Source organism: Balaenoptera acutorostrata, chromosome 1 (genome assembly GCF_949987535.1).
Source record: "Balaenoptera acutorostrata chromosome 1, mBalAcu1.1, whole genome shotgun sequence".
Classification (NCBI taxonomy): Eukaryota; Metazoa; Chordata; class Mammalia; order Artiodactyla; family Balaenopteridae; genus Balaenoptera; species Balaenoptera acutorostrata.
In genome coordinates this window covers 194,339,500-194,358,588 of record NC_080064.1, presented here as the reverse complement: position 1 = coordinate 194,358,588, position 19,089 = coordinate 194,339,500, and the positions used below count along the sequence as shown (strand labels likewise).

The window sequence follows — 19,089 nt, the reverse complement described above, 5'->3', positions numbered from 1 at the left end:
GTAAGATATGTCATATACAGTAGGACACAAAAAGATTTATTAGAAGAATGAAAAAGAAATACTACTTGACAATGGCCAAAAGAAAGCTGGTGTAACTCTATTTAGATTAGACAAAGTAGCTTTTAAAGACAAAAAGCATTATTAAAAGGAGGACTGTCTTATAAAAATGAAAGGTACAATTCAACAAGGCACCACAATCCTATATTTGAATAACATAGCCTGAATCTATTAAGCAAAAAATTGATAAAACTAGAAGAAAAAAAACCCACACAATTCTACAATCAAGAGTTGGAGGTTTTAAAACACCTCTCTCAGCAGCAAACAGAACTAGCAGAGGAAAAAAGAAAAAAGCAGTACGTAAAGAAAAGTTAAACTGCACAATTAACTAATTAATATCAATGGTATGAATTGCATGCAGTGGAAAGAAGAGAGTCTAAAGCCTCCAGGTCACCCTCCAGGTCAGGTGCTGGTCCCTCGAGCTGCGGGAGTGATGGCTGCTGAGGGCTCACACCTGAGCTCCTCTCGAGGCAGCTGCATCTACAGACAGTCATACAAAGGTCCAGACCCCTCCATCAACCTGGGACCATCCCGAAGGGCCAGTCTAGCCCTGGAACGTTCCCGTGGGATTGGCTGAAGCCTCTGCTGCAACCACACTGCAAATCAGTACCTCCACTGCCCATCCTGCTTCCTCCCAGGTGTTGTCCCCAAAAGCATTATACGGAAAACAAAAGGCCACGCATGCAGGTCTCAGAGTCTGTTTTCTGAAGAATCTGGCCAATGGCAGTTGCCAGTAGGAGTGGTCCAGAAAGCAGCCGCATAGATGGGATTCTGCGCCTGGACCACAGGCGACAGGTGAAGCACAGGCAGCCCCTCGCATGAGTAATGGTGCGATTGTTAAAACTTTCACTAGTCACGCAGGGCGACGCAATACCAGCTGAAGGAAATTTACTGGCAGGTGGAGTAATCCCACCTGATGAGAGGCGGATGGGAAGTAGTGGCTGTAAGAACTATGGAATCAGCTGTTGCTGGGGTCATCAGCGAATGGTGGGGGATGAAAACTGAGAGTGATCTGAGGTCACATGAAAAGTAAGAAGGCTCCTTTCATCGTCTGCAGTCAGCAGAAAGGGCCGAAGATTGGGCCCAAGACTAACTGTCGGGGTAGCAGATCATCAGTTCTGCTGAGACTGCTATTCCGAGGTCAGGATCCGGACTGGGAAGAACTGGGGCTCTGAGATGGGACATAGGGGCGTTTGTGGAAATAAATATGTGGAAATATTTGTGGAAACTGCAAATATCAGTACATTACTGCAAATGTATGCACAACTATTCCTGGAAGTACAGAAGTTTTTAAACTAAATGGAAATAGGGATGGTGGTGGTACTGCTGTGCCAGGAAGGCTTCCCACTGACCTACGAGCATTTTGCCTTTCCCTCTTCCCTCTCTTCTCCACTGACTATCTCTATCAATAGCAAATACCGAAATGACTACTTCAGGTCCAGCTTCTCCGCTAAGCATCCCCACTGCAAGCTTGCTATCCAAAAGGGAGCTCAATGACTTCCCCACGAACTGATTCCAACTATTTTCACTTCAACCCTTAAACACTACCATCCACTTCGTCCCTACAGTGGAAACCATGGAGTGGTGCTTCATTCAGCCCTGTCTGCCCCACATCCAGTGAAGTTCCAAGTCATACCAATAACTTAAAAAGAGCAGGAATAAATGAAATAGAAAATAAAGACAGTAATGCTCCACAAAACCAAAAGCTGGTTCTTTACAAAAAAAAAAAAAAATTAATAAAAATAGACAAACCTAAGGCAAGATTGATCGAGAAAAAAGGAAAGTGAAAAGAAAGATAATAAAAATATAAGAATAACTACAAATCCAGAATAATAAGAAATGTCAGGGGGAAAGTATACAAAAATAATAATAATTTTTGTCAGTAAATCTAAAACCTTAGATGAAATGGACAAATTCCTGAAAAAATGTGTATTTGTTATGTCTATGAAACTAATTCTGAATTATGAAAGAAAAAGGAGCCAAAAATAGCCAAGAAATTTTTGAGAAACACCACCAAGGCAAAGGGCTTTTCCCAAACAGAGATCAAGACTTACTGAAAGTGTAACTGAAGCAGGAAAAAACAAAGACCAGCAGAGCAGAACTACAGCCCAGAAACAGAACTACTCACGTATGAAAACTTTATATGTGACGGAACAGGCACTACATGTGTACATACATAAGTAGGGGACCACCACCTTCCACTACACACAGTGGGCTAGAGACCTAAATGTGAAAAGTAAAACTCTAAAACTTTTGAGGAAAATAGACAAGTATCTTCATGACATCAAAGTAGAAGGAAATATACTTCAGGATAAAAGATATAACTATGAAACACTGATAAGCTCAATGATGTTTGTTCATCAAGGGAGACAACTGAAAAAGTACAGAAAATTCATAGACCAGGAAAAAAATATTTGTAATACATACAACCAACACAGACCTAATATCTAGGATTTGTAAAGAGCTCAATAAACAAGACAATCCAATTTTTTTAATTGGCAAAGACATGAACGAGTAATTTTCAGAAGAGCATTTGAAAAAATATTCAATCTCAGCATTTTAAGATCAGAGATAGGCAAATTAAACTAACAATAGGGTACTATTTCATACCCATCGGAGGGGCTAAAAACTTTAAATTCTGGCAAAATAAAACCAAGATATGGAGCAACTAGAACTCTCATATACTGTAGGTGGGAATATTTGGAGGACAATGTCCCTAGGACCTCCCAATTCCCCTCCTATGTGCCCAAAAGACACACACAAGAATGCTCAGGGCATGTTGGAATGAGCATTTCACTTCTGCCAGAAGACCCCCTTCCCAGGGGAATAACAGCCTAGGACCCCTCCCTCCATGTGCTAGTTTCCCAGTTTGAGGGTTCCTAATCCACTGAGTTAAAATAGAAGTGATCTCTGTTACTACTTGTTTTTAAACACTTTTTAAAAATATAAAAATGATAAATACTATATAAAATTTATGACTACCTCTTTACTGTTTAACAGAAAACATAGCAAAAACCTTTCACTGATTTAGAAAAGTCAATATTCTAACAAATCTCACTTGTTGGAAGTAAAATAGTCATTCTCTTCTTGGGCCAATCTCCTAATAAATGGTGGAAATACAGAACAAAACAAAACATTTCTAGAAAAAAATACTAAATTTCTAAATGTATAATTAGACTGATAATTATTCATTTAGAAAAACTGTATTTTAATTCTAGCATTCCATAAAATAGCAAACTCAATAAATATACATTTTGTTAAAGCTTAAGTCATTTAAAAAGCATTAAAGAAAAATAATGGTATAAAAACACCACCACTCTTGACAGTTTGAGTTGGTTTGCCTGTCTTGGGAGAAAATACCAGAATACTCTGACTTAGGAAGATGGAGGTATGTTGAAACTTAGAGGAGTCTCAAGAGTCTGTCTATTGCAACTGACTGAGACATGACAGTATGCTCCCAGACGACAACCCTGAAACGGACCCAATTCCTAAGTTTCACAGTGGATTTGGATGGCAACTCTGACAGTACTGGGGGTGGGTGAGAGGGATCGCTGGATATTTTTTACGCATCTTCAGGAAAAGGAAACTTAATGCTAAGGTAATATTTTCATCAGAACATTTTCTTCTGTCTCATTTGATTCAAGTACAGTACAAGCACTTCTGGAAATAGTATGACTAAGAGCATAGGAAAGAATGATCCGTGGTGTTTGGAATGGTTCACTTTATGTGTCAAGTTGACTGGGTCATGGGGTGCCCAGATATTTGGTTAAACATGATTTCTGAGCTTCTGTGAGAGTGCTTCCAGATGAAACAGGCATTCGAATCAGAGGGCTGAGTTAAGCAGCCTGCCCTCCCCACAGGGGGGAGCAGCATCCAATCCATCAAGGGCCTGAATACGGCAAAAAGGCGGAGAAAGGGGGAACTCTCTCTCTGGACAACTGCTGAGCTGGAATGTTGGTTTTCTCCTGCCCTGGCCTGGGATTCACACCACTGGCACTCCTAGTCCTCAGGCCTTCGTACTTGCATTACAACTTACACCACCACTTCTCCTGGTTTGGGGGCCCTTGGACTTGGACTAGAACTACATCACCAGCTTTCCTGGGTCTCCAGCTTGCAGATGGCAAATCTGGGGACACCCCAGCCTCCGGAATTGCGTGAGCAGATTCCTTACCGCAAATCTCTTTACACATGTGTATCTGATGTGTGTATGTATGTATACAGCAGGATACACGGCTAGTTGCACAGGTTAAGGTAACCACATATACAGAGAGAGGTATGTGTGTGTGTGTGTGTGTGTGTTTGTATGTGTATCCTCTTGGTTCTGTTTCTCTGGAGAACCCTGTCTAATACAGTGTTGTATTCTTAAATTAACATATTAGTTTATACAGCAATACAAATCAAATAATTTACGTAAACACAAAATAATGATACTCTTCCCCTCTTTTTTTTTTTTAATCAGTGGAAACTAAAGTGAAGTTTAACTTTTAAATCAGTTAATATACAAATTCCTTATTCATTCTAACAACTTCTTAAAATTGATTAAATGCTGTTTAACCGAGTAGTTACCTTTTCAAATTTTTTAGTGTATCATCCGAGCTTAGTAGCTATTCTGAGCATAATACTAAAAAGAATGCAGCCCCTGAAGGAATGAATAAAATAATTTTAAGTTGTTGGTCCCAAAAGAACAAATATTTTGAAATATTCTGAAACATAAAATCTGCCTTCATCTTAAAAGCCTTTAACATTAATCTGAAAGTTTAAAGAGGTCTGTGAGTCATGAGATGTTTGCTCCCAGACTGAAATTCTATATAAAAATTGCTCCCTTGAAAGAATTCTCAACCAGAGGTTATAAAAACCAAAAGCAGTATTAACAATGTAAAGTCCAACCTAACATCAGCCTGACAGCTATGATACCCTAACTCAGCAGCGTCCTACGACTGACTGCTCACTCCACTCAGGGTTAGGAGGAATCCTTAGTCCTTTTAACTTGGAAGATGCAAGTATCTGCTTCTCTCAATTGTGCTTTAAATATAACTAATCAAAGTATAAGATATTGGTTCATACAATCAGGGATTAATTACATCGTAATTAACCAAAAACAGCAAAATCTTCCAATGTCTATTTCAAATGACAGCCCTGGGCTCCGGAGCTACGACCCGGAGTGCAACGCAGGCACGGCAGCCGTCCAGGCCCCTCCCCTCCTCCTTGGGCTCCGCGGGCAGAAGCACCCACGCGGCCGTGCTGGTGCTCCCGCTGGTGGCTGTGCTCTCAGGAACCGCTGGGCTCCAATCACGCCTCACTGTCCACTTGCAGCCCCCTCAGAGTTGCGGCAGGCCAAGCTTCTTGCTCGCTTTGTCGTCTACTCTAGTCTTAGCACCGACGCCTTTCGGGCCTGCACGACAGCCAGCAAATAACAATACTAGAAACAGGACAAAACAACCACCACCTGTTCTTCACACAGTAGCTTGGCATTTCACACCTTTAAAGGAAACTGTAAAGGTAAGAGGGAGTTCAACAAATCAGAATATTAACTTCGACGGATTTAATATTCTATTTCACCAAGCACACACCCAATATGCCTTGACATCTGAGTTCATTACTAAACAGAAAACTAAGAAGATAATATTTCAATAGCTATGGAAATAATTTCAAATACATCCTTTCACATATAAAAATAATTTCTATTAATCAGTTTACTGTTCTAAACATACTGACCATAAGTTTAAATAAAATGACCATTAGAAAGGTGATCCGGTGACATAAATCTTCTAGCTCGTTAAAGAATCGCAGCATAAATTCTCTCCTCCCCGCAATGCAGAACTCCTTTGGGATAAGGTCATCTTCTAGGGCCAAGATTCTGCGTACATGTTTTAACAAAGAAAATGATTTATAGATTTTCATTTTCACGTTCAATATTTCAGTATGCACCCAACGGTATGGCCTCAGGAAATTGAAACAGAAATGACAAGTTATCTGGAAGACGACCAGCAACCAATCACCAATCAAACTGAACGAGTCCTTTCTTTTCACAAAACCCAGCTTTATATATTTATACATAATTTTTTATGCCAATATTGTTTCTATTGAAACAAGTAACAAGACTACCTTTCTCTCCCCTCTGGACCCTTTCATCCCTTGTTATTCCCTTACCAATTTGTAGTTAAACCTTAAGCATGTATCATACAATGTGCAGAAAAACAACCACAATTCAGACTACCTGAAGAAGATATCTGTTTCCTTAGCAAATTCCACAATTTACAGCTTTCTAAGGCTGGTTCCGTGGGTGACACTTCACAGTTACCACAAATGCATTGGTCTCAATTTTTAAGATTACAGGAAAAACCATACACATAAGTTAACTTATACTTCAGTGTGTATTGCTCACACGTATGTTCTGTACTCAGTTCAACACTCTCATTAGTGTGAGAAAAATTCACAATAATTGTTTTTAATGTTTAAATCAGTTTGGACATAATTAAGGAAAAGAACATTTTAAAAACAAAGAAAAAAATCTCTTTGAGATATGCTCCTGTTATATCTATACTATCAAACCTATTCCCACAACTCAGCAGCTATCAAAAGGTCACTACGCAAAGCAGTAAACAATAACAAAAATAGTTTCCAAATCCATGAGACCCTAGAGCCACAGTGTTCCAAGAAAGGAAACATGGAAATCAGACACAATGTTGAACTTTTGAGGAGAACCTGATCAGTAAGGCAAGGCACAATCACACGTGCTACAAACCCAAGATTAGTTGTTAGGAAGACAATTTAGCCGACAACTGAGCACATGGGATGCATAGACAGCTGCACAGTTAGGGTAGAAATAAAAAACAAGTGCAGCTGATTGGGAGGAAGGCCCTGGTCAATTTATTTTCAGGTTCGTTTAAATCCACAAGGCGAAGCAAGTCAGTATGATTATAAATCTAATCTAACATAATATGACTTTTTCAATTTTTGGCAGTTCACATATCACACCGACCTTTTCTTCTATTATTTTCAGATTGACTAGACGTGTGTTTCACCCAGTTCCGTTGACACTGATCCTCACTGACACTGATTAAGTATTTCTGAGTACCTTTATATCTCCGTCGTCACCACATTAACACTGCTTATTAAGGGCCTATTATATGCAGGTGCTACACTAGGCATCGGGCGTATATCCTGCACAGAAGGGACACGGACGCTGCCCTCAGGGAGCCTGCAATCTAGTTAGAAAGGCTCACTGTGATGGCTAGTTTGACAGGTGAAAAAGGCAAGGTGATAAAGGAGCATATACCAGAGTTTGGGGGAAACGGGGGAGGGGGCTGTCAAGGAACTCTTCCCACCGGGGCCTCAAGGATAAGCGGGAGTTGATTTAGTGAGGGAGTGGAAGAAAGGGAAGAAAGGGGACAGAGGAGGAATTCCAGGCAGTGCCCCTCCACAGGGGAGGTGTTCTGTCTGGGTTCTGTCTGTCCCTCATCCTCATCACATACAGAAAGGCTCCACTTCATGGATGGTCAGAGGTGCTTGCAACCTTCAATATGTCAAGCCACCACATTTCTTACACTTCTACTGTTTTTATATCAGATCACATAATTCAAGAAATGAGATTCTTCCGCCTGCCAATGCAGGAGACATGGGTTCTAGCCCTGGTCTGGGAAGATCCCACATGCTGCGGAGCATCTAAGCCCGTGCGCCACAACTACTGAGCCCGCATGCCTAGAGCCCGTGCTCTGCAACAGGAGAAGCCACCACAATGAGAAGCCCCCGCTCGCCACAACTAGAGAAAGCCCGCGCAACGAAGACCCAATGCAGCCAAGATAAATTAATTAATAAAAAAAAAAAAAAGAAATGAGATTCTTAGTTCTATAAGTCAGAACAAGACTTTAATAGATCCATCAAGAAAGCTGTACCAAGGAACATTCTGAATTGGGAGAATTCATTTCCTCCCTCCCAGAAGAGTATGAAGCGAAAATTTTACATCTTAAGCAGTTTCACAAAGCTGAACCATACATAAAATGAGGCAATCACCGATAACACTTGTTTAAAACAAAATATCCGTCAGAAAACCTGGCTTATCTCAACTGATGGACACAGTTCCCATTCATGGCAGAACTAAGTTCAAATACAGAATCACTAAGCAAAAAGCTTCTCTCTGCCTGCTAAGTAAAAGAAACGCCTCAGAGAGGAGAAGTGGGCACCCCCATTAACACACCCCAGTCTTCACAGGCGTGCTTGTTTGTATTTTGAAAATAGAACAGTGAAGACATTGTTTTTAATACGGATTTTCCTAGTACCTTTCAAAAGCGTATTGTCACTGGACTTTCCCAAAACCACCAGTAACGTTCTATTTTGGCTTAGAATATTTTGTCATTACATTAGTGGAGATAAGGATAATCTTGTTATTACTGTTGACATCGTGTTCTGTTGTGTGTGTATGTGTTCTAAAATAGGTAAAACTGCTGTCAACACAAACCCAAATTTCATTTAAGAATCCTTAAGTCAACCATTAGTCACAAATCTTCTAAATTTTTGAATGATCTAGAAAAATAATGAAACAGTTTTATGAATATATAAGCAGTTTGACTATTTAAAACTGAAATTATTATATATACGAATTTTCCAATAAAGCCATGTAAAAACTGTCTCTCAGTCAAATAGGCTGACGGGAAATAAGTCAAGCCTATCAACTGAAGAAATGAAGTTCAGAACTCTACAGTGCTTATTCATCCACTCCTTCCAAAAGGGCACTTAAAGTCATAGATTATTATAAAGAACTCCAATGCCTAAGTAAGTGAAATACTATGCACATTTATTTATATTGTATTTACCATTTGTGAAAACTGCCCAGTGAATAAAGTCAAAACCTTGCTTTCTGTTAGAGCATCTAGTATATTGTGAGTAATCAATGACTACTAAGCACCAATAACATGGATACATTTCCTAAGAACTAAAATCTGGCATGTGCATATCTCATTATTAAATCACTTGAAAGTTATTGTTAATTAAGCATCAAACTGTTAAATGGTCCAGGTACCACCAATACACACAATGTCCAAGGAAGTCCAGAGGAGGTTCCTAACACTCCCAGATTTCTGCCTGTGATGTCCTTTAGAAAAATATGAAACAGAGAAAAGGAAAATGTTTCTATTTATGTTCTCTTCACATGATTTTTGAACCACTCTAGGGTGCTTAGTGTCATTAAACCATTAAAAAATGCTTACTGGAGTCACACGCTATGTGTCCCCCAATGCTTAGAACACAATGGGCACAAAGCAGACATTCAAGTATTTGCCAAATGAATGAAAAAATAAAGCCTACCTAATCCTGCTTTGTTTTGGTGAACTTAAAAAGCAGTGGTTAAAACTAACTCTAAATGCTAATTTAGAGTAAAATAAGAAAAGCAGCAGGGATTTGTTCCATCGATTAACTACCACAAGTGTCCAGGACTACAAATGTGTATTTACCGTAAGTCAGAAGCATTTCGGAGTATAATGTTGAGAAGGCTAGCTAGCATCACAATAATCAGTTGCATTCATCATCCTAGAATACCTTCACTATATCATCGTTCTGCTTTAAAATTTCTAATTGTTCTCCACCATTTTTAGAATAAAGTCCAGATTCCTTAGCCTGGAATTGCAGGCCCCTATTTATTCAACAGAAATGTACTAACTTCCTGCTCTGAAGCAGGCAGGTACTAAGGATAACAAGATGAACAACAAAGGGAGCCTTCCCTTGAAGAGCTCACATCCCGGTGAAGAGGTCTCAGAAGCAACTGCCAGAGATGCAGCCGACAGAAAGTCAAGGGAAGGCTCAAGTTTCAGGCTACTCAACGCAGCCTCGGAAGACTGGCTGGTTCTCAGAAGAAGAGTTAGAGCTGGTTTTCCATTTTACAAATACCACTTTGGCAGCCATAGAGAGAATGAATCAGAGCCTCATGTCCCACTCTTTTTGCCAAACTGGCCCATTTCTGACCTTTAGAAACCCTAATTTCGCCTACCGCAACAGCTTCCAGTCACAGCCCAGCACACACCCCTCGGCTCCCCTGGGGCCTTCGGGGGAGTCCACCCAAACCCCAGGAGAGCCCCTGTCTGCTGACGTCCCTGCAGTAGCCTGGCACTACGGTGTGCTCTCCAGGCACTAAGGGCCTCCCTCATATTGTCAATGACACCATCGGTCAGGGTTATAAAATCCTTGGTGACAAAGGCTGTGGCAGATTCCTCTGAATCTCCCATCATATCCAGCACAGTTCTTCTTCCACAATACGCCTTCACAAGGCACAGTGCATAACTGCTGCTTATCAGCTGGATTCTATTTTATCAAAACAATACTGTGTGTTTAAGTCCCTAAGTAGATAGCATGTAACAAAGAACAGAGGTTTTAAAAGTAACAGTTTCTCAAATTTAAAAACAGAAGTAGTATTTCCAAAAAAAACCCCTAAAATCCCTGCATGTTTTTTTCATATTATTTAACTACTTGTAATACATACAGAAATCAAAACCGCAGGCCTGGCAGCAAGAATACCAACCAGAAAACCAAGTCATAATCCATGATCAGAATCCTAGGCTGTAATAAGAAAGCAGGCAAACACAAGCCCATCTCTCTCTCTTACACACACACACACACACACACACACTTATTCACAACTGTTGCCTCTCCAGGTCAAAGCCTAAGAGATTAAAACAAGCCTGTCCACTTGGAAACAGAGGCCAGATAGACCTACTTATTATTTAATATTTAAACAAAAGAGAAAAATCAAGAATGGCAAAACCATTATTAATGTATGTCCAAGAACACCTTCCTAACTGAAAGTTGGCAATCGAATTATGCACATCTCTATATCTCCTGGGATTTACAGTTTTGTCATCAAAAATGTCCATTACAGTCAACTACATAGAAGTTGACTAATCTGATGTCCTGATACAGACTTCTCCCTGTTGCCTACCTTTTGATTATTTCACTCTTTACTTCCATCAAACAGAGGTAAACCTGAAGAACATCTACCTATATTTTGTTTAATGTGTCAAAGATATTAACATAAAACCCAGTGTCCTAACAAACGTAGTTATTTCATTAATTGTCAAAGTTTCATGAGGTCTTTACTTCAATTAAAGCGCTGTCCCTTTCATGTGTCATTTTTAAGAAACTGATTTGCTTTACAACATTTTGTTAAATGTTAACAAAATATATATATATTTTTTTTTTTAAACATCTTTATTGAAGTATAATTGCCTTACAATGGTGTGTTAGCTTCTGCTTTATAACAAAGTGAATCAGTTATACATATACAATATGTTCCCATTTCTCTTCCCTTTTGCATCTCCCTCCCTCCCACCCTCCCCATCCCACCCCTCTAGGTGGTCACAAAGCACCGAGCTGATCTCCCTGTGCTATGCGGCTGCTTCCCACTAGCTATCTGTTTTACATTTGGTAGTGTATATATGTCCATGACACTCTCTTACCCTGTCACATCTCACCCCACCCCCTCCCCATATCCTCAAGTCCATTCTCTAGTAGGTCTGTGTCTTTATTCCCGTCTTGCCACTAGGTTCTTCATGGCCTTTTTTTTTTTTTTTTTCCCTTAGATTCCGTATATATGTGTTAGCATACAGTATTTGTTTTCCTCTTTCTGACTTACTTCACTCTGTATGACAGACTCTAGGTCCATCCACCTCACTACAGATAACTCCATTTCATTTCTTTTTATGGCTGAGTAATATTCCATTGTATATATGTGCCACATCTTCTTTATCCATTCATCTGTCGATGGACACTTAGGTTGCTTCCATGTCCTGGCTATTGTAAATAGAGCTGCAATGAACATTTTGGTACATGACTCTTTTTGACCTATGGTTTTCTCAGGGTATATGCCCAGTAGTGGGATTGCTGGGTCGTATGGTAGTTAACAAAATATATTTTAAATACAACTTGTGGATTAGTCCACCATCTAGGTGAAATTTCTCAAATAATCATTTCTTCTGTTATAGCACTGAATGAAAACGTAAGAGTCCTACAACCCTACAAGTTTAGAACTTCATTGTTTCTGTTTCCTTCTTCAGTGATGTTATCAAGGAGATTCTCACAAACATAAATAATAACAGTGGAAGAAAAGCATTTGAATATGATATGGAGAATACAACTTAACCCACTTGCACCAAGCACGGTCTTCGTAATGTCTCACTTAACGCTCTCAGCCTCACTTACCTAAAATATCAAATACAACTGGAGGACATGACTTCCAAAGTCCCTTCCAGTCTCAAACATCCGCCAAATTCTAATTTCCTCTGAAATAAACAAGTCACGCTGCATAAATTGGAGCAGTTCCCTCTGAGCCAGGGACCCTGGGCTGCTGCAGGTCAGTCCCCGCCCCCGAGCAGAGCCTCCCTAGCATGCCTGAGCCATTCCTAAGATCCCTTCATGAAAGTCTTCACGGAATAAAACACTACTGAGAAACAGTCAGTGGCCAATTAATCTGAAATCTAAAATACCAAGAAGTGAAAGTTTTGATTTGCTTAGAATGACATTTCAAGTACACAGTTGACCTCACAAAAAAAACTAAGTTAATGCTACTGGGTTTGTTACTGTTTCTGAACTATTTAAAGATGATGTGATGCTCTAAGATTCCAATTTATAATTATTTACCTCCTCAAGGTACAAGGGAACTATCATGTGTTTAAACTTAATGGGAAAAACCATATAAAATAAATGACATTCTCAGTTTCATAACTTATCCCCTTTTAACCTTTCCCATATAGATATTTCTCTTACATTAAAAAAATCAATCATTTTGTGAATGCATATTAGAGCATCATTTCATGAAGTACTTTATACAGTTTGTCCTATTATAAATCAACATTGAAAAATGTGTGAGCTATAAGCCCATTACTAACTCACACATTTGTAAATGACTATATGAATGTAATTTATTTAATAAGCCTGAGAATTTGTTGTCTCAAAGAAAAACTCATATGTCCTCTTATAGAAAATACTCCCTGTGGCTTCTTACTGTGAATCTGTAAATCAATAAGCAAACGGCACACACCACTGGACTATCTTCCTAAAAGATTATTATGATTATCAAATATTATTACAAAGTCATAATTATCAGCAAAAAATGCTGTACCCAAAGGGGGAAAATATGGTGAGTAACAACAAAAATTATGAATTCTAGCCCTGACTCTGTCACCGTCCAGCAAATGCAAGCTTAGGAAACCCACTCAATGTCGTCCCTTTACCGTCTGTCCAGTGAAGAAAAGCCTGCCCATTCCTCAAGCAAACCGTTACAAGGAAAAGAAAGCTCATGCAAACCTCTTCTGCCATATTTTCATCTAGCTATACAGTTAAAACAGCAGATTTCAGTGTATACACTGAACAAATTACTTTAGAATAAATAACAAAATGTTAGCAATGTAAATACTGATTCTAAATTATGACACAACTGTATTATTAATTTTCTCTCTGTAATAGAAAGGCTTTTAAATACTAGTTTTAACTGCATGCTTAATTTTCACCTGAAAATCCAAAAGAAAAAGGAAAAAAGATCTTCATGTTTCCTTGTTGCCATGATTTTTAGGGTTTCCAAATTCTGTTTATATGTCCTCTTCCAGCAAAATGAGTGTCAATATGCTTTACTGACATCTTACACTTACAGTTTTGTAATTTTTTAAAATTAATTATTTATTTATTTATTTATTTTTGGCTGCGTTGGGTCTTCGTTGCTGCACGCAGGCTTTCTCTAGTTGCAGTGCATGGGCTTCTCATTGCGGTAGCTTCTCCTGTTGCATAGCACGGGCTCTAGAGCGCAGGCTTCAGTAGTTGTGGCTCACGGGTTTAGTTGCTCTGCTGCATGTGGGATCTTCCCAGACCAGGGCTCGAACCCGTGTCCCCTGCACTGGCAGGCGGATTCTTAACCACTGTGCCTCCGGGGAAGCCCTGTAATTTTTAAAAAGTTCCCACAGGCACCTTCTCAAAACATCACAGTGGAGTGAGGGGGGGAATAATTTTCAGGTTACAGGTGAGAAAATTCCAAAGAGGCAAGTTATATGACTTATCCAAGATTATACAAAGAGAAAATAATAGAACTCAGATTTCCTGACTCCTATAAATCAGTTATTAAGTTCAGCCTATCGTGTGTCTCTTCACTCTCACACACACACACACACACACACACACACACACACACAGCCCTGAGTAACTGTGGCTTCTTCCTGGAAATCGAAAGACTGCAGAAATCTGCATACAAACAAAATTTTCTCAAGCTCTGTAAAGCCACAGTTCACAGCTAGGGTTTCATGGGCTGGAATGCAATCCTCAAGACCACAGAAAAATTGTGTTTAGCTCAAAACCCAACCACATCCTGGAAAGTTCTGAGCCAGCCTCGGGTCCCCAAATCCCTTGCTTTTCCTAAATGAACACTTCTGCCATTATAGGAGTCTTCCTTATGCATCCTGCTTTACCAAGGATAATCCTTCTGGCCAGGATAATCCTTTTTGAAAACAGTATTTATAATACCCCTTTACTGTTCAAGAACCTTTATAAAATTCCCTGTCACTTAACTGTTAGACAAAATTTAAATTCACCTCAAGTATTCAAGGCTTGCTAGGCAAATGAATAAAGCAAACATAAAGAGGCCCATCCTGAAGAGTATCTATTTCCGTTTTGAAAAATCATGTATTTCACACTTAAAAAATATTTGACATAAAGAAAAAGATCATTTTTTACTATAATCCATTTTGATCTAAAAACTACACGAGGATACACTTCCAAATAATGTTTTCATTTAACAAATCGCAATAGAATGCATAAAACGCAAGGTCCTATATTAGATTGGGTGACAAAAAAAATGTAAAAATTAACTTATTTCCTTCTCTCAAAGAGCTTAAAATATAACAGATAAGAATTAAGGACGAACTTCTATGAAATTGCAACAAATTATGATATTGACCATATTCCATATCAAACAATATTCCCAATTTTCTAAGGTTTTTTTAATGTAAAAAAAGGAGGGGTTAGGTATCAAATGATATCAAATGCTTTTCTGCTCTAGTAAGCTTATCATACAAGTTTTCTTACTGAACCAAACAAGGTAATGAATCATATAACTAGACCTTTTCTATTAAACCACATTTATATGCTCAGATAAACCTTCCTTGATTAATGAATGACTGACTCTTCAACTGTTCTGTTAGTCTTAATTTTATTACAGAGTGTACACCAATATTCAGAAGTGTTTTCCAAACTCTGTTCTTTAAAACACCAGATTCCCTTAAGTTGTTATTGGTATTCCACAACCAAAACAGAGAGACAGAGAGAGATCCATCATCAAAGGTATCTGCAAAATACTGGGCTAAACAAATACTGGGCTAGACTTCTCGGGGACCCTAATATGCTAAAAAGAGCACTGTGACTCTCCATAATGGTACCCTATACAGATTTTTCCAAAACTGTCTAGCCACAAAACTCTTCCACAGAACTTCCATTAATCTCTTGGAGAACTCTGGTAATCTGTTAAACACAGCTCGGTTGACATTTTACTTAAATGTCTGGTCCAATTTTTGGTATTAAGAATATACTAACTCAAGAGCATGAATCAGAAGATTCCCATTCATTTAATTTTATGAAATGAAAATATAAAAACTGGGCTTAGAAGTCTGTTGTGAAGACAGCTCATATAACTTCAGTTCTTCATGGTTACTGGTCTGCTAATGATTACAGCGAGTCAGTTTTTTAAAACTGTCCTTTATTGTCTTCAGTGCTTTTCTCTTTTTCATTCAATTCTACTTTGGAATTCTTATTCTTAACCTTCTGTGTTTTCTATTGTGTTTTCCTTATAAATCTTGGCCTACCTTTTTATTTTTAACCTTTCTATGTTTCTTTGTTCTAAGCATCTTTTGAAAGCAGGACACAGTCGAGGATTATTTTTTAGGTTGAGTCCGTCTTTTAAAACAGAAATTTAATACATTTAACACATTTAACACGTTAAAGACATTTAATGTAAACTGTTTCACTGGTATTTGTCTTTTATAGTCTTGTTTTTTGTTTCCTTCCTGTTTATTTTTTCATCTCTTGCCGTATGAACCATGTTTGCTTGCTTTAATCCTGTCCAGCTACTTAGAAAACAAACATATATCCCCTCCTATTTTAAATTCTACTAATGGTGACTTCCAAGTTTTTTTAAGTCCTCCATTAACCAGTTTTTGGCTGATTATCAAGGGAAAAGTGAAATCCATCTTATGATACACAATCCGATCCAGGTTAGCCAAGGGCTGATCACGCCATTACTTTTCCCCTAATGCTCCGTATCTCCAAATCCTCAGATTATACATTTTATAGCCATAGCCTATCTAAGTTATTCCTGGCATTTTGTACTATTTCCAATCTTGAATAACACCCGTTTAGTCCTGCTTTTACATCTAATTTGCTCCAGTAATCATTCCCAATGCTTTCGTACAAAGATGGCCCCTTCCCAAACTCTTAGTTTTGACTTTTCTCCTATAGTACATCTTTAAGTATTTTTTCTAAAGGTCACACATGCAACATATTTTCTCTACCCCTTGAAAATCTGAAACCATCACTCCCTTTTAATCACACGTGAACAATAATTTGGCTATGTATACACTGTTTTAGCCACAACACCATGCTTTGTTCTCTGCAGTTAACTGGTCCGTTACTTCCAGTATTTTGTGATACTAAAGAGAACACGTTAATCCCTTCCAATTTCTTGGATGAAGATCCAAGTTCCAGTGACTTACTTTTATCAATTATTGGTTAATGTATTTACTTCTACTTAATCTACTACCTGCCTGAAATAAATCAAGCTAGCAATCTGAATCACCACCATAAAGGGTGTGATTAGAAAATTATTTTATCTGTTTCTTTCATTTCCACACAAAATACATCTTTTGCTCTATGATCAATGAGCAATTCTGCTTATTTGCTTGCTCAGGTTTCCTTGAACGGCAAGTCCCTTGATTATTTAAATCAATAATTATGCATTTTCATCTGGCACATAGCCTGCTTCTTACATACTGATGATTTATGAATCAACAGCTCCAGAATCTCATTTCCAACCCTACCGGCTGGATCTCTCTGCCTGATTAGCCAAACCAGAAACGTCTAAAATCTTGACCACTTCAAATCCATTCTACTCTGTATTCCCTCCTCAGTGAATGGCACTGCCACCCAGTCATATATTTCCTAGGCCATCCCAGACCCTTTGACTCCCTCACCTGCACGAGTCCCCAACTCCCATTAATTCTACCTCCCAAACCCTCTCTCTGCTTCTCCCGGACTCTCATGATCCTCGCAGCTATTACAACCAATTAATTGTTCTTCCTGACTTTGGTAATGTAATTCCTACTCTCCACACCCACCATAATGATCAATCTCAAACAAAAACCTCAATATGTCTCACTCCTGCCTAAAACCCTTTAAGGAATGAAACTTTTCTTAGCCTTACTGGCTTGCATATAAATCCTATACTCTGGCCTTAATGAACCATTGACACTTCTTCCAAATGCCAGGCTCTTTCACGCCTGTGTGCCTCTGACACACTGTACCATCCTAGCTGAAACACCCTTCCCAGCTAGCCTGCCTGCCTGGCCAACCTTGCTTCATACTCAGGCGAACCTTTAGAAAATACCCCTTTAAGTAATTTGTCCCAGGGCACTTTAATGACTCCATTATCTGTGCATCTGAGGTCCAATACCAACACAAGCAATTACTATTTAAGGGCAGAATCTGTCTCTTTTTTTTTTTTTTTTTTAATCTCCATTACATATGAAAGTCCAATAAACACTTGCTAAATAATCAAATTTAGAAAACAAGAATTTATAAAGAACACAGGTCTAACAATCAGGACCTAACTAGTTCAAATTCACATGAGCATCTACTGACACTTTTGAATGATTAAGGACAAGTTATTGCTCTGCTCTGAAGAAAAGCTCACAATGAGCACACAGTCTGCGGTGACACAGCAAGGCCCCAAATCCTTCTCCCTGAGGGACAAATACGGGGAGTTTTCTACCGGAAACAAGTGCCCGAAAGAATGAAGTATTACTACTTCTCAAAAGGGTTAAAGTGGAATACAAATAAAAGATGGTATTATTTCTTCTGCTTATCGTTACAGAAGAATTTCCTATGAGGATAAAAAAAACAAGTGATCCTTACTCACCCCTTTCAAAGAAATTTGTCCAAAAACGCTTTTGACAGACTTTCCATTTGTTTTGGTTAACTGTGGGCACAGGATGCTGCTACAAACACAATAAATGTCCCTTATCATTCTGCCATGTCATTCAGTTACCCACACAGCAACAACGAAAGCCTGGCAAAAGCACATGATCACTAGGCCAACCATTCAGCTGTAACACCAGAAAAAAGCATGGTAGCCAAACTATAACCATCCACGGCAGAAGACTGACATACGTAAAGAGCTAAGATAAATAGCTTGGACCCATCTTCCAAACCTGATTATAAAAAGCATTCCTTGTACTAAATAATTCATAGTAGTGAATTCTATCATAACAAAGCTGATAAGACCCCATGGAATACAAGCCAGTACTTGGGAACACTTTAATGAGTATGAATTATGTATAGTAAGGTCATTTGTTTTAACAGCCTTTTGTCTGTAACAAGCACTCACTAACCAAAAAATCATCACAAAAAAATAAAAAACTTATTTAAATAAAGGAAAAATTTAATAGATGTTTCTGAATTAACACAAATTTTACATTTTGTCTTTATTTTAAAAAAGCTTATAAACTGCTGTTTCTTCATTTGTTTATTAGCACATGTGCTCTACCAAAGACACTGCTCTATATTCTGATTATTCCTGAACTTGCAAAACCCTCGTTTCTTTCCAGGCTAGTTTACAGTAAACTATGAAGTGGTTTTAAAAGATGTCCTATCACTTCCTTCCTTTGATGTTCCTAAACACCAGGCAAGGAAAGGAGCCCTACAGCCCAGTGGTAAAGGCAGGACTCCCAGCCGGGTCTCCCCACATCCCTGCCAGGGAACTTCTCCACTGACCCACACCCAGGGCCCCACGACATT

The 19,089-nt window shown here is 38.8% G+C and overlaps 1 protein-coding gene across 9 annotated transcripts in view; it reads right to left on the bottom strand.

Moving 5' to 3' along the window:
* The window catches only part of NEK7 (NIMA related kinase 7), a 146,862-nt gene that overhangs the window by 112,667 nt on the left and 15,106 nt on the right, over positions 1 to 19,089 (bottom strand). Inside the window, exon 1 of one of the 9 annotated variants that reach the window (XM_057544816.1) lies at positions 5,773 to 5,914. The exons of 7 other annotated variants lie outside the window; for them this stretch is intronic. The gene's annotated coding sequence lies outside the window, so the exon portion shown is untranslated. Of the gene's footprint in view, positions 1 to 5,772; positions 5,915 to 19,089 lie in introns of those variants that run through there. One more of the 9 variants, XM_007167265.3, reaches the window with a different exon arrangement.